The 15,755-nt window shown below is 36.3% G+C and overlaps 2 pseudogenes; both read right to left on the bottom strand.

The window, feature by feature from the left end:
- LOC143641094 (F-BAR and double SH3 domains protein 2-like) overlaps positions 1-15,755 on the bottom strand; it is a 130,853-nt pseudogene that overhangs the window by 101,423 nt on the left and 13,675 nt on the right.
- LOC143641103 (S-formylglutathione hydrolase pseudogene) lies at positions 10,032-10,856 on the bottom strand (annotated as a pseudogene).

The following is a 15,755-nucleotide window of genomic DNA, read 5'->3' as shown; positions in this document are numbered from 1 at the left end:
CCATAATGTAATAAACACAGTGAAGGGATAAAGCATGAAGATAAGATGCTATCTTATACTGATTAGTCAGGGGAGATCTTACTAATAAAGTCACATCTGAGAAATGGAGCTGAGTGGAGTAAGGGAGAAGTGGTATCTAAAAGAAGAGCTTGCTTAAGAAAACAGCAAGTTCAAAGGTCCTGAAGTGAGAGGCACTTGGTGTGAAATAGTCAGAAAGCCAATATTGAATTACACTGAAACAAAGAGTGGTTGACAACATAGGACCCCATAAAATTTTTAATTTTAAACTGAAGAGAAGAGAAGCTATTAGCAGGTTTTGAGCAAAGGAGTGACAAAATCTAGTTTAGGTTTTAAAATGATCACTTTGGCTAATGTGGAAGGAATTCATATTGAAGGAAGGGGTGGAAGCAGAGAATCAAAGAGAAGACTTTAAGTATTTGCAGATGTAATAATGGTGGCTTGAATTAAAATAGTGGTAGTGGAGGTGAGGGAAAAATGGTTCTACTTAAAAGAATTACCAATGGTATAATGTGGAGTTTGGAGGGGGGCAGCAGGATGATTTCTAGCCTAAGCAACAGCGAAGATATAGCTGCCTCTATTAAGAAAAGAATAAGACAAGCAAGTTTGTGAAGAGAAAATCAAAGGTTGAATAGGTGACCAGTGGTCAGGAGAGGACTGACACAGAAACAGCAAATAAGTCAATGTATTTAGGTTGTGGAAGTCAAGTTTCTCACTGTTCAACATAGCATCTACATACAAATAGAAAGGCAGGGAGGTAAAACAGGTGTGAAGGCACATTCCTGAAATTCCAGTTACTTGGGAGACTGAGGCAGGAGGATCACAAGTTCAAGGCCAACTTGGGCAATTTAGGGAGACCATGTTTCAAAACAAAAATAAGAAAGGGCTGGGAATGTAGCTCAGTGGCAGAACACTTGCTGAGCATGCACAAGACCCTGGGAAGAAAGGGAAGGAGGGAGGCAGGAAAGGATCTTAAAAGTACAGGATTTGAACTGGACAGCTCAATGTAAATTGAGCACACAAAAACATACACATACACGGACAGATATAAAAACAGATACAGCTGTATGTGTGTGCAAAAGACAGGAAAAAACAAAGTGCTTTTCCTAGTCTCCCTTACCAGTCAGTATTATTAACACTTCTGACATTAGATATGTATGTGACAATCCTCCAACAGACACCTGCTGAGGATACTCTAATTCAATTCCATTCTGACACTGCCCTTCTGGACAGCATCGATGTCACATGTTAAGACCTCAGTCCTACAAGAGTACTGGCCACTTTCAAATGCCAATCGCAAATCCCAGGTTGTGACTTGTATTTTTGATCAAACACACAAAAATTTGTAACAGTTTCGTGGAACCCTCCTTGGGTTTGATTAGTTTGCTATAGTGGCTCACGAAACTTGGGGAAATACTTTTACATACATTTATGCATTTATTAGAAAAGTTATTACAAAAGATACAGATGAATAGCTAGATGAAAGAGATGTATATGATGAAGTGTGGGAGAAGGGGTGGAACTTCCATGTCCTTTATAGGCACACCACCTGCCAGGAACATCCATGTGTTCACCTATACAGAAGCTCCCTGAACTCTCTCCTTTTTTTTCTTTCTTGTGTGTGTGTGTGTGCGTGTGTTGCTGGGTGGGGACTGAACCCAGGGCCTCATGCATGTGAGGCAAGCACTCTACCAACTGAGCTACACCCCCACTCCTCCTTTGGATTTTTATAGAGGCTTCATTATATAGGCAAGATTGATTACATCATTAGCCACTGGTGATCAAATCATCTTTAGCTCCTCTCTCCTCCAGGGAAGTTGGGCTAGAAGTTCCAACTTTCTAATTATGGTCAGTTCCCTGGGCAACCATCTCCTATCCTGAGGCCATCCAGGAGCCCACCAAGAATGGTCTCATTGGAACAAATGATGCTCCCATTACCTAAGAAAAAGATTTAGAAGTTCTGTGTCAGGAACTGGGGAAAAGACCAAATACAAGAATAAAAGATTGTGCTAGTGCCCTTGTCTCAAGGGTTTTAAACACCTAGGTGGCATGTGTGCAGAGATCAAATATATATTTTATATCATAACATCACAGTGTGTACATAAATAATTTCCCAGAAATGGTACAAGAAAAGTACACAATAAGTCTGGAACATTTAGACCAGAAAGAAAGAATGAAGGGAACACAGTAAAGGACAGGAGTCAGCTTAAAGAGATTCCTGTTGGTTGTGTATGGGACACTATGAACATAAATATAAATAATAAGACCAACAAATTTCAATCCATGAAAGAAAATAGAAATCCATGAACACAATGATTAAGAAATGAATGAATGCATGAAGGGATGAGAGGGGGAAAATAAGAAACTTCTCCCTTATAGTAGAGTTTCAACTAAAAATTGTAGAAGGAATGATGAAAAATAGAAAATTACTATTTGGTAACCATCATAAAAGTGGTTGAGTTCAGGAGGGTTCACTTAAGCATGCCAGGGCTGGTAGGTGGAGGTCTGATGAGGAATACAATTGGCATAGTTTCCTCACAAAATATTATTTCTTGGCCTGTTTGGATTGTGTAACCAATATTATTAACTAGAAGATTTATAGACAACAGAAATTTACTTCTCACCTTACTGGATGCTGGGAAGTCCAAGATGGAGGCATTAAGCAGACTCAGTGTCTAGTGAGGGTCCACTCCCAGGTTCACAGACAACACCTTTTCATTGTGTCCTCACATGGTAGAAAGAGCAAGGGGTCTCTCTCTCAGGCCTTACAAAGGCATGAAAGCCACCATGAAGGCTGTGCCCTCATGACTTACTCACCTCCCCAAGACTACCTTCGAATACCATTACATATGTATTTTTGGGAAACACATTCAGAAATAACATGATTACATAGGAAAAAAGATGATTTTACAGTGGAAGAAAACACAGCAGATACCAAATTGACTAGGTGATCAAGAGTAACATCACCAGGAATGAGACAGGTGATTACATCATTCATACACCTCTAGATATGGTATACTGAGAAGACACAGCATTTTTTCTGAGATATTTTTGCCAAGAATGCATGGCCTGAGAGGCACCCAACAGAATTGGAGGCTGTATATTTTAAAACTGTCAAAGTTATGAAAGACAGGATAAAAACTAAAAAACTTAAAAAAAAAAAAAAACTCTTCCAAATCGAAGGAATCTAAAGAGATATGCAATTGAATTAACCAGAAAGAGATATTTTTGAACATTTGGTAGAATTTGGATTTGATATGTAAACTGGATGATATTTATATAATGATGCTGATTTCCTAATGTGGATGGTTAGGTAGAATAGCCTTGTTTGGAGGTGATAACATCTAGAGTATTTAGAGATGATGAGGCATCAAGTCTGCAATTTGCTCTCAGACAGCACATGCCTGTAATCCCAGTGACTTGAGAGGCAGAGGCAGGAGGATCACAAGTTCAAGGTCAACTTCAGAAATTTAACAAGACCCTGTCTTGTCTCAAAATACAAAATAAAAAGGGCTGGGGATGTATTTCAGTGGTATAGGGGCCTGGCATTCAATCCCCAGTAATGCCCCCCCACCAAAAAAAAATCAATATAAAACAAAACTCCCACCATTCAGAGAATGGTCTCTTAAATCTTCCATGTTTTATGTATAATCACTTAAAAGTGATAAAATTTAAGTAAAACTATCTTCAACCAAATCTCCCTAAGGAATAAATTTTTTAGTTGATTTTAAAAAAGCAATTCAGAATCTTATTTTTATAAAAGAACATTCTAGCCTATTGAAACAACTAGCCTGGATGCCATCTATGAAAGTAAGAGTACTGGACTTGATTAGTCCAGTTATTTTTCTGCTTCAGCACTTCTACAGGATATGATGCAGGCTCATAGTAACCCTTTGCATGTATGTACATGAGTTGTGAATCTTTCTACTATTAGAAGATGGGAGGCTCCAGCCACTTGTAGTCTGTAAAATTCTATCACTACTCTTCACTTATTTTTGAAATCTTAATCTTATTTTAATTGTTATTCTTCCATTTCATATATTCTACAGTCTTTATACATCAGAGAGATGCAGCACATTCTGAGATTAACAATCAAGACTGTTAATTTAGATTTGCTCCCACGGTCACAGTCAGGGGCACACTAAACATGGGCTTGCTTGCAATAAACTGCACATAGCCATTTCAAAGAAACTGCTCCCAGTAACTTTCTGTGTTTCCTGAAAGGAGCAATCCAAGTCAGTCCCTGTTTCAACTGAGATCTACAGATTATGTAAATCGCATGATGATCAACAGAAGCTAAGACCACGATTGCTAACGGGGCTGGCCTGGGAATCTCAGAATAATTCTTGGCCCAGTATACTAACAAGCACATATTACAACAGGCACATAAACTAAAATCAATTTGCCATCCCTATTCCTTTAAAGCTGCAAAGATTTCCAATAAAAATATTATCCCCCATTCTGTAACCACCAAAAGAGTTCTGTCCTGATAATATTGGGGTAGGTGTGGGAGAAGAGCATAATATAAAGAAGAGGATAATAAAGAATCCCTGCTTTTGAAATATACTCTGATAATAAGAATTCCCAAGTTATATGAAGGCCAATCAGAAACATAGGGGTCAAAGCAGAGTAAAGTGTGCTTAGGGAGGGAGATGCAAGCACTTCTGTCATCATTTTTTCCTGCATTTGATCTAAAGCACTTTTGGCTGGTCGCACAGTGGATACAAGATGACCTAGGAATGGGGAGGTACTACACACATAAAGAAGGTATCTTAGAATTGCTCACTTGGTGCTTCTCATCTTCAATACAATAACTTTGGACCCTTTTTTTCTTCTTTAATGTCCAGTTTAAATACAAAGCTTCTGCCTTTCCAATTCTTAGCTGCTCTATGGGTATATCATATCTAGGTGTTTCCAGTCATTTTGAACTGTGCATTTAGTCCTGTTTTAAGTACAGGAAGTATGTGTAGTTGAGAAATAAACACTTTTGAGAACTGAATATTAAGTGACTTGAGGATAGCAATATTCTCTGCTCTCTATTTACCCAAATCTTTCCAGCAAGTTACTAAGTAAGCTACCCTAAACAAAATGCAAAGTTGATATCTCTAAATATGCTGTTGTTTTTGTTTAATCATATGTTAAGAGAATTATAAGCAGTCAAATATATCTTATGGTATTATGCGACTCAGTTTATAAATTGCAAGTGGTACTAAGGTAAGAGCATGTCACTTAACACTTTGTCCTCTGCATTTAAATTCAATGTGTAAATACTAAACTCTCTGCAATAAGAGGCTGATTCTGTTCCATCTCTAAAAGCATCTAAAGCATTTAGGTAGTCCTTAACAAGTACTATTATTGAAACATTCAATCAGATCTTCAATTTTAGTGTTAGTAGTTTCTTCCAGCTGAAGACAGTAATAACATTATTTAGTATATGGCAGAAGTTACCCAAGGTGAGAACAAGGGGCAGCTGGGAGAATTTGCAAGATCAGAATTATTTTCATAATAATACTAAGACATCATCTGCATTTTCCACTTTCATTCTCTCACAAGCACATAGTGGAGTTTTACAGAGGTTAGAAAATAGATGAGGACACAGACACTCTGACAGCTAGTGAAATCTGTACCTAGGCATTCTTGTGTCTAAAAGATTTCTCAATTTAAATGTCAAACACAGTAAGTATCATTAAGCAAACCCACATCTATAAAAGTTCCTTGGGTTCTCAATGATTTTTAGGAGTATAAAGAGGTCTGAGACAAAAAAAAAACTTAATAATCACTGGTATAGGCTGTTGACAGTCAATGAAAAATTGGGAAAATGTACAGAATATATTTTATATAAGTTAAGTGATGACTCTATTTATACTTTGAGATTTTCTTCCTTCAATCATTGTCAAATAAGGACATAAACTTTAAGGTTTTCCCCTTACTTTTTTTAGTAAAAATGTGCCTTACATAAAAATGACAGAGATAACATGACTTCCTATCAACTTCTGGAAAAGATGATTGAACAAATACCTTCACAATGTAAAAAGGTAGAGGTAATCATCAGGAGTCATCATAGATTAAATAAAAGTCAAAAAAAATGAGACCATAATGGACCCTATCTACCTATCTATCTATCTATCTATCTATCTATCTATCTATCTATCTTTGTGCTGGGGCCTAAACTCAGGGGCACTTAACCACTGAGCCACATCCATAATTCCACAATTATTTTTAACTTTTATTTTGAGACAGGGTCTTGCTAAGTTGCTGGGGGTCTCATGGAGTTGCTGAGGCTGGCCTTGAACTTGCAATCCTTCAGCCTCAGCCTCCAGTGTCTCTAATATGACAAGCGTGTGCACTATGCCTGGCTTCATTTATTTTTTAAATATTTAAAGTTACTAGACTGTAGATCTGCCAAAGAAATGAAATATCCTCGTTCATCAGGCATTAGTGGAAATGACCCTGGACAAAATGTAGTACTGCAAAGTGGTTAGAAGAAAGTACATGGGAGGTAGGCTGGTGTAATCCATGGTTCAGCTGTGTCACTGCCTGCCTGCCTGTGTAACCTGGGCAAGATACTTATCTTTTTTTGTTTCAATTACTTCTTTGATAAAAATAGGGATAATGATAATAGTATCTATTCACAGAAAATTGGTAGGTTAATGAAAGTAAATAGTTTAGATGAGCACCTGACATATACAGAGTGATCCATGTGTACTTTTTATTAAGTCTGTCTTGGTTTAACTGGTATATCTTAAATATTCAAAAGAGTACCAGGTACTAGTAGACTCTCAACGAATTTTCTGAATTCATAAATGTCTAAGCACCTTATAATAATAATATGATAATAATAACTTTTACATTTATTGTGTGCTTACTGTATACCGGGTCGAGGTAGAAATGCTTACTATACTTTACCTCCCTGAATACTCCCAAAGCAACTAGGATACTTACTAGCAGCTTCATATTATATACTAGTTATCTGAGGCTTTCAGAAGGGAAATAATTTGCCTATGTTCACAAAACTATTTAAGTGATAAAATCAGGAATCAAACAAAACTTGCCTTGCTTTAAAACTTTTCTTCTTTAGGCAGTATGTTATATTTGATTGTGAACAAGATTTAACAGAAATTGGATTAGATGAAAACTCTGTACTGTTGATAGGTTTCACCACAAATAGATTTCATGCATTAATATACTTAACAGATACATATGTTGGTACTATGCTAAGCTCAAGCAATACAGCTGTGAGCAGAAAACACATAATTTTGTTTTTTTGTAGCATACTAAGGGCAGGAGGTAAAACAAAAAAAAATATAATCAAGTATACAATTAAAGTTAAGAAGAGTATTAAAAAACGATGCAGGGAGAATATAAAATAAAGGAATGTAATATAGTTTGAGGAAGGCTTTCCTACAGAAATAGGTTAGAACTATGTGTGAACCCTAAGACTTAAGAAAGTGTGCCTAGTGTATGTAAGGCCCTGGGTTAGATTCCCAGCACTACAGGAAAATGCAGGAGTTAAGAAAGTGAATGTGAATGAAAGTAGAATGAATTGGACATTATTACCCTATGTGCACATATGATTACATGACCTAATGTAATTACATGACCTGATATAGATGTGTGACTCTACATCCTGCACAACAGACGAATGAGAAGTTATACTCCATTTATGTATGATGCATCAAAATGCATTATAATGTTATGTATGACTAATTAGAACAAATAAAAGTTAATTAAAAAAAGTGAATGTGATAGTGAGGAGGCACTGGTATAGGAAGGAGATTGGTATGGTTGAGAAACTAAAGAGAATCACTCATTGAAGGGTAAAGAGTAAAGGGAGAGATCTGAGATGAGAATAAAGAGTCAGACAGGTAACAGTTAATAAGTGAAAATAATCCAAATGTTAACCAACTAATGAATGGGTAAATAAAACGTGATATATCATTATTCAATCATAAAAAGGAATAAATAGTAATACATGCTACAATATGAACTCTTGGGTTCAATTCCCATTACCAAAAAATACGTGTGTGTGTGTGTGTGTGTGTGTGTGTGTGTGTGTATAAAGAACTGAAAATTGGAACTCAAAATATGTTTTCCATGTTCATACAGCATTTTTCACAATAGCTAAAATGCAGAAGGAACGCACATTTATCAGTGGATAAATAAACAACATATAGTATGTAAATACAATGGAATATTATTTGGCCTTATAAAATAATGAAATTCTGACATATACTACAACATGGATGAACCTTGAAAACATTACGCTAAGTAAAATAAGCCAGACACAAAAGGATAAATCATAATTCTACGTATATGAGATACTTAGAGTAGTCAGATTCACACAAAAAAACAGTGAATATGATGAGATATCATTCTTGGGATTGTGTTATCATAAATGGCAAGAAAAAAGAGATTATCTGGGTAGGTTTAACATAATCACACTAGCCCTTTAAGAGCAGAGCATTTTCTCTAGCTGGCAGTAATACAGGAAGTAAGAGATTCAAAGTGGGAATGCATGAAATGGATTTGGCATACAATTGCATTTTATTGTATGTTAACTATACCTCTCCAAAACAGATTTTTTAAAAACAAGTTAATTTCTTCAAAGTTCTTACTCTTGTCACCCTATATATTACTCTTTTTGATGGATACAATACCTTTAATTATTTTTATGCCATGCTAAGCATTGAACCCAGTGCCTCACATGTGCTAGGCAAGTGCTCTGACACTGAACTACAACTCCAGCTCTATATGCTTCTCTTAAATAGTTCTATGAATGCTCAGCTTCAGCATCCCTCACTCACTGTTGATTCTCCAGCAAAGATACTCAACTCAGAGTCAAGCTACAATGTCTAAGCCCGTTGTGATGAACTGGCCACTGCAGGGTATAGATTACTAGGTTCTAATTTACATTTTTGAAAGATTAATTGGTAAATTCTAGAATGAAGATCATCTAGATAAAACTTAAAATTTACAAGAAATTTGTTAGTTGGAATATCCTTTTTAGAACATTTGTTTCCAAACTATATTTCAAGGAACTGTAGTATTCAGCACAACACCTCAGGAACCACAGAAAGAACTAAGGGAAGTGGCACAGGCAGGTGAGAGGAGTGGGAAACACACACCAAGAGGAACACGCTCTCAAGTTTTACAACCAAATAGCTTTCCCCTTCATCTGCTTTATGTATAAAGATTCCATATAGGAGTCTGAAAATATTTGACTCCTAAAAATATTTTAAAACAACTGTTTTTGAGGTTTGATAAGACTGGCAAAAGACTCTCTTTGTGTCACAGGGAGCCAAGCATAATATGATCAATATAGCAGGAAAAGGATCTAATATGTCATATTCCATAAGCCCCTGGAGAGCTGCTCCAGAGAATCATAACCTTCTTATTTGTGGCTCACTGATGGCATGGATCCTATCCAATTCATTTTTGTATCATCAAGCGCCTATCACCAAGTAAAAACTCAAATGCAGAGTTGAGTGGTTACTACACAGAAACCTAAAATATATATTATCTGGCCCTCTATAGAAAATGTTTTCCAACTTCTGTTCTATTATAAGGTATAAATAAAGGTCTAGAGTACAAGTGAAAATGGAATTACTCCTGAAATAACAGAATGTAATTATAGCTGTTGTTATCAAGAAAAATGGTCAGTAGGGTTGATAGTGGACAGAAGAAGTCACAATGGAAGAAAAACAAGTAAAAACTAAGCTCCAGAGTACTGTTGTCCAGTAGCGCTCTGAGACAATGAAAATACAACTGCACAGTCCAATATGGTAGTCACTAGCCCATGGGTTTCTGAACACTTAAACTATGGCTACTGTGGCAATAAAAAGAATTTTAAAATTTATTCTTTTTTTCAGATTTTATATATTTATTCAGGAGACTCAAGTGTAGAATGAAGTTCTTTCGGCACCATGAAATCCAATGTTTCAAAATTTTTTCCTCAGCGATTCTGTTTATTATAACTTTTATAATCCTGAAGAGATTTTCTTATCAGAAGTTTTTCATGCATTCAGGTATTTTGCATAATGATTGATTATAAAGGTTGCAATGAAGTAGTAGCTATGATCATAGCCCTCCTATCATCTACAAACAATAGAAATTTTCTTTTCTATATAGGCAGCTATGAAATTATCAGGGAGTAAATGTCCATCTAGAAGAAACTGGTCATTTTCCCTTGTCCAACTGAGAACCTGGACAGAACTTCACAAGATGGGTTGCATCATATTCCTTTCCTTTATTTTGATCTGTTCCCAAATATTAACTAAAGGTTTTGTGCTCCATGGACACAGCACTGGGTTGCAAACTGGAGCAAATGCTGACACAGTTTTGTATTTTCTGGGATTTTTCAAAGGACAAATTAGAGCTCCTTGACCTCCCATAAAGTGGCCAGAAATAGACATCCACTGGGGGTCCACTGAAAAACTGGTATTTATGAGTTGGGAAGCTTCTTCGTTACCTAAGAGTACATTCTGAAGTTACTTTTCCAAGAATCTTCAGTGATATTCACATAAAACCCAGGAAACAGTGCGGACACCCCAGCTCTCCACCTTCTCCTTTAGTATTACAGCTATGAGGGCTGGTATCTGGGAGCAAATGATAAAGCTGTGTTCTGAGGCAGCCTGATAATAACTAGATTTTGATTTAAAATTGTTCTGTGCAAATTAAACAAGGCAACCAATGTAGTACAGGGCACTTTCCACTTTCTGCCTTTGGTGGTAAGTAGACAGAAAATTTCATTTTTCAGTTCAGATCAATACTGTCATGTTCAAAATGTTCTGCAATACCCCAAAGCACTTGTTGCTGAAAATCTGTTTCAACGCCATTCTTCTCCTATTCAACTACTACTTGCTGTGTGTGTGTGTGTGTGTGAGTGTGTGTGTGTGTGTGTGTGTGTGTGTGTGTGTGTGTGTGTCTGTATGTCTGTCTGCAGCAAAGGGCAGACGATCCTCTGGTAGTGATAGCTGTAGAGATGGCAGGACTGAAGAGGCAAATGCCAAGAGACAGTAGGGCCTCAAAACAGCCACCTGGCTCGTCCTCACTTGGGCCTGCCCCCTCAACCTAATCCCATGGCTTCACCCTCCTTGGGCCCAAAATTTATTCATTTTTAACTAATTTACATAGTCACAATGTACCTAAGGACTGCCATATTGGACATTACAGTTTCTAAGCCCTGATCATCACCTGATCCCTAGGATGGGGTGATTACTGGTGGAAACCATGGGGAGAAGGGGGGAGGAAATGAACTGCTTCTAATTTAGAAAAGTTTCTGCCACAGATGGATAAAGCATAATAAATATGGATAATGTTAAGGACAAGATTTCAGGCATATTTAAGAACTGTATAATATTAGCAGAAACTGGGCAAATGATTATTCTCCCTAAGAAAAGGGACTTTCAAAAAGGATGTAAAACAAGAGAAGCAGAAAGTCAAGTTTGAAATCTGGGGACTTCCATGCTTATTCATTAAGTGAAAAAGTATTACTACATGAAAGAGAAGTATACCAGCTAGAGATGGCAGAGATACCAGAAAAGCCAGAACTCAAAATAAAAAAGATGAGAGCTATACAATCTAAATATGAATGAGGAAGACTTTTTGGAATAATTAATGCTTAGCTAGAAAAGCCAGAAATGGGACTTGAACACCAATAATATTTTTCTCTTTATTGACTACTCCCCCCAAAAAGAGTCTGCAAAATATACACCAAATTATCATATTTTCTAGATATTATATGTCAGATAAAGTTTTTAATTACTTTGCCCAATTATCAACTAGTCCAGACATGTTTAACTTTCAATGAGAACAAAAAACATTTGTCTAGAAATAAGCTCCCAATATTATTAAGCTTTTAAAGTCTTTCATTAGATTGACTAATGCTATCTTTTCTACTCTGATGTACTGTGCCTTATTTTTCTTCATCCAAACCACAAAGAAAATATTGTATGAACTCTTAAAAAGAAAAATATTTTACAAGATCATGTTATTCAAAAGAACATTTAAGGAACAACTATCTCATTTTCCAGCAGCCAGTTAAGTTGCTCTCTATAGATCTGATTAAACTGGTTATCTCAGGTCCACGGTTTAGCAATAGATTTTTAGTTTGAAGATTAAAAAAAAAAAAAACCACTAGCCTGACAATATACAGACACAGAGCAATATATATTTAGTATTTGTTCTAATCAATACTTGCTTGAGGAATAAAAAGTATGCCTTGGGGAAGCTGTCCAAATATATTTCGATAGAGACATGATCATCATTTTAAGAATTATTAGAACAGGAGAGAATGTGCAATGTTTAACAAATAATTTTATACTATAATTCTCTCAGAATTCATGATATTCACTATATACTACTATATTCACTATATACTACTGCTTATTATATTATTTTTTACTAACAAGGAATGGTATGGTGGTAAGAAAACACCAGAGTGTCCAGGAAAGAACACCGAGACCTTAAGTCCTGGCTATAATATAATAACTGGATGTCACTGAGTCTCTGAGGTTGATCTGTTAAATAAGTTTAATAAATAAATTTATTAGGAAATTATTATAAAAACTAAATAAATAATGGTTTTTAAAGCACTTGTAGTATCTTATAGTGCAAGGCACCTAAATAGTTGCTCCATTCTCACTCCCAAGCACTGAAGTCTCTTTTACACTCTCCTTCCCATAAACAAAACAAGAGTTATCTAAAATATACTAGAATTTCTTTTATTTATTTTGCATACTGGGGATCAAACCCATGGTACTCTACCACTAAACCATATCCCCAGCCCTTTTATTTCGATGCAGGGTCTAAATTGCCAAGACTGGCCTCAAACTTGGCAACCGTTCTGCCTCAGCCTCCTAAGTCACTGAGATTCAGGCATGTGCCACAAGGCCCAGCTAGAACTTCTGTTATTTAAAAAAATAATGTAACTTGTATACCATGCTTCAAAATGAACAAAAACACTTTCATCATCTCATGGCTCCTTATGGAAGCCAAAAGAAAAAGACAATGCTCCATTTAACAAAAAAAGAAAAAAGAAGTCCAAAGAAACAGCATCATGTAAAGAATTAGTGACACCAGCCCTTCTATTAGACGTGCCAGATTTGAATTCAAGCTTTATCTAATTTCTTCATTTACGAAGTAAATGATTTATCACGTGAGGATTAAAACAAGATTGGTTATTCATTCATTTGTTCAGTATGTTCAAATGTTCACAAACATTTCTCATGCATTAAAAATATACTGAACTAGGTAGAAAGGATAAAATCTCTAATAAAACAACCAACCACTATTTTTATGGAAAGTATAGGTAAATGGGAGACAAGGTACTCATCACGTAGTCATAGATCTAAGTAAACTGCAACTATACTATGTGCTACAAAGATGAGATAAACCATTTTCATGGTTGGGAGGAGTAACCAGGTCAGGGAAGTGTTCTTCAGAAAACAACCAAAGGAAAGAGATCTGAAGAAGTGACTTCAGAAGACAGCAAAGGGAGGGTGTGTATATTGGGCAGGGGGGGTAGGGTGAAGTGGGAGTGGGGCGGGGTGGGATGGAATGGGGTGGGGTAAGGGGAGGGGGGATGAGGGGAATGAAGGGGGTGAGGGGGATGAGGGGGGTGAAGGGGGGGTGAGGGGGTGGGGTGGGGTTTGACAAGTTCAAGAGGAACCAGCTAAGAATATCAATACTGGGGCTTCCCCCATAAATGGTCTACCAGATTACCTACAGTGAAGCTCTAATTTGACAAATCCTACCTCAAACTAAGACAGATACCATATAAGCATATACAAGCAGAAGTAACTTGAAAGTTAACTGTATTACTGATAGCACTGGAGTTAAAAAAAGTCAATATATAGTCATATTCCTTAGAAACCTTGTATAAAAAAGGAAGATTTAGGGAACAAAAGGAATAATTAGACAATAAAACTATTTTTAAAAAGTTAAACGTTCAATAAATAGTTGAAGAATTCTCTCAGGAATAGAGCATAATAACAAAAATGGAAAATAAGAGAGAAAATAAATTTTAAAAACCAGACCAGGAGACTCAACACATTAATAGAAGGAGTTCCAGAAAGAGAAAAACAAAGGGAAGAAGTAATCCAAGAAATCCAAGGGTATACTAAGAATAGTCCATAATTTCTAAAAACGAAAAGCAAAAAATGAAATCAGACACAAGAATCCAAGAACCAGGATGGCTCTGAGTTCTCAAGCCATATAGGAAACAGGAAAACAATGGATTATGGATTCTGACATTTGCAAAAACAGTTTTCAACCTTTAACTGTATACCCAACTATAAGCACAGAATAATGACATTTTCATAGATACAGCACCTCAAAAAAGCTTACTTTCTATACCTTTCTCAAGAAGGTACTAAGAAAAAAGAAGACATATGATACAAAAAGCTGAAGATCCAGAGAGGAGACGGCAAAAGGAGATCTCAGGACAACTTGCTAGCATCAGACAGAGGGCAACTAGTGGCGTGTAACTCCAAGACAGACATGATGAGGTATCATCACCAAGATCCCAACAATTGTCAATATAGCAGCAGAATTTAAGAACTATATGGAGAAAATAGAATAATCAATTGTTTTGGTGCCGAAGAAGGCAGAAGGAGATGAAATATGTTCCAAAGCCAAGACCAAAGATCAGCTTTGCAATAGAAAAAAAACTCTGGTACTTAAGTCTTCAATACAAAATCCTCTGCTTCTAAACTGTCCATATAATTAAAAAAAAAGATTCTAACTAGGGCATTATCACTTTAACATCTACTCAGAACAATAAGCATTTCTAAATAAGGTACCCCAAAACTGTGGTCAATTCAGTGAGGGAAGCCAATAGAGTGATGGATGGGAGTTGTCCAATACTGCAGATCCACAGAATTAGCCTGAGGAAGAAATAAGTTAGTCACACTACATTTTTAAGGATCTTCTGCCTCTATATTAAATCAATATTCTAAAATGTTTCATGAAACGAAAAATTAGAAGCATAATCTACCTAATGCTGATTAAAAACAAGCATGGGGACTTCAAAGGAAGTTCAAGAACACCTAACAATCTGACAGTTGGTCAGGTTCATTAATTTTCTCTTTGTTTTTGGCAGAGCACAGGTTCCACCAATAAGGTATTTTTTCCTGGTTTATTGAAGGACATCTTCTTTTGGTGTAGATTCAATTTTGAAAACATAGGATTTGGGTTAGAGATATAGCTCGGTAGTAAAGCACTTACCTAGCATGCATGGGACCATGGGTTTGATTCCCTATACCACAAAACAAAATGGGTTGTCTGTTTGCTTAAGTGGTGCTAGGATTCAATCCAGGGCTTTCTACATTCTTGGTGCACACTCTTATCACTGAAGCTACCCTCAGACTAACATTTTAGTTTTGCTGCTGTTTAAGCTAATATTAGCTCATTTTAAAATATGCATGGTAGGGGACACCTGTGCCATTATAAAAACTAAATGCTATCGATGAAGAATCAGTCAGTAAAGTAAAACAGAAAGTGAAAAGAAGGCACAGAAATCTATGTCCAAACTGGGTCTTTGATAGGCTCGGTTATTAGAATGAATATCCAAAAATATCTAAGAATATCCTCTTTGTCATCACAAAACCAGATGTCTGTAAGAGTTCAGATCCAGATACCTATATAGTTTTTGGGAAAGCCAAGATTGAAGTTTTACCTCGGCAAGCACATTTAGCAGCTGCTGAGAAATTCATAGTTCAAGGTGAAGCTTTCTCAAA

The sequence above is a fragment of the Callospermophilus lateralis genome, unplaced genomic scaffold, assembly GCF_048772815.1.
Source record: "Callospermophilus lateralis isolate mCalLat2 unplaced genomic scaffold, mCalLat2.hap1 Scaffold_84, whole genome shotgun sequence".
Lineage (NCBI taxonomy): Eukaryota > Metazoa > Chordata > Mammalia > Rodentia > Sciuridae > Callospermophilus > Callospermophilus lateralis.
Note: the sequence above shows the minus strand (reverse complement) of the source record. Positions and strands in the feature narration are given on the sequence as shown.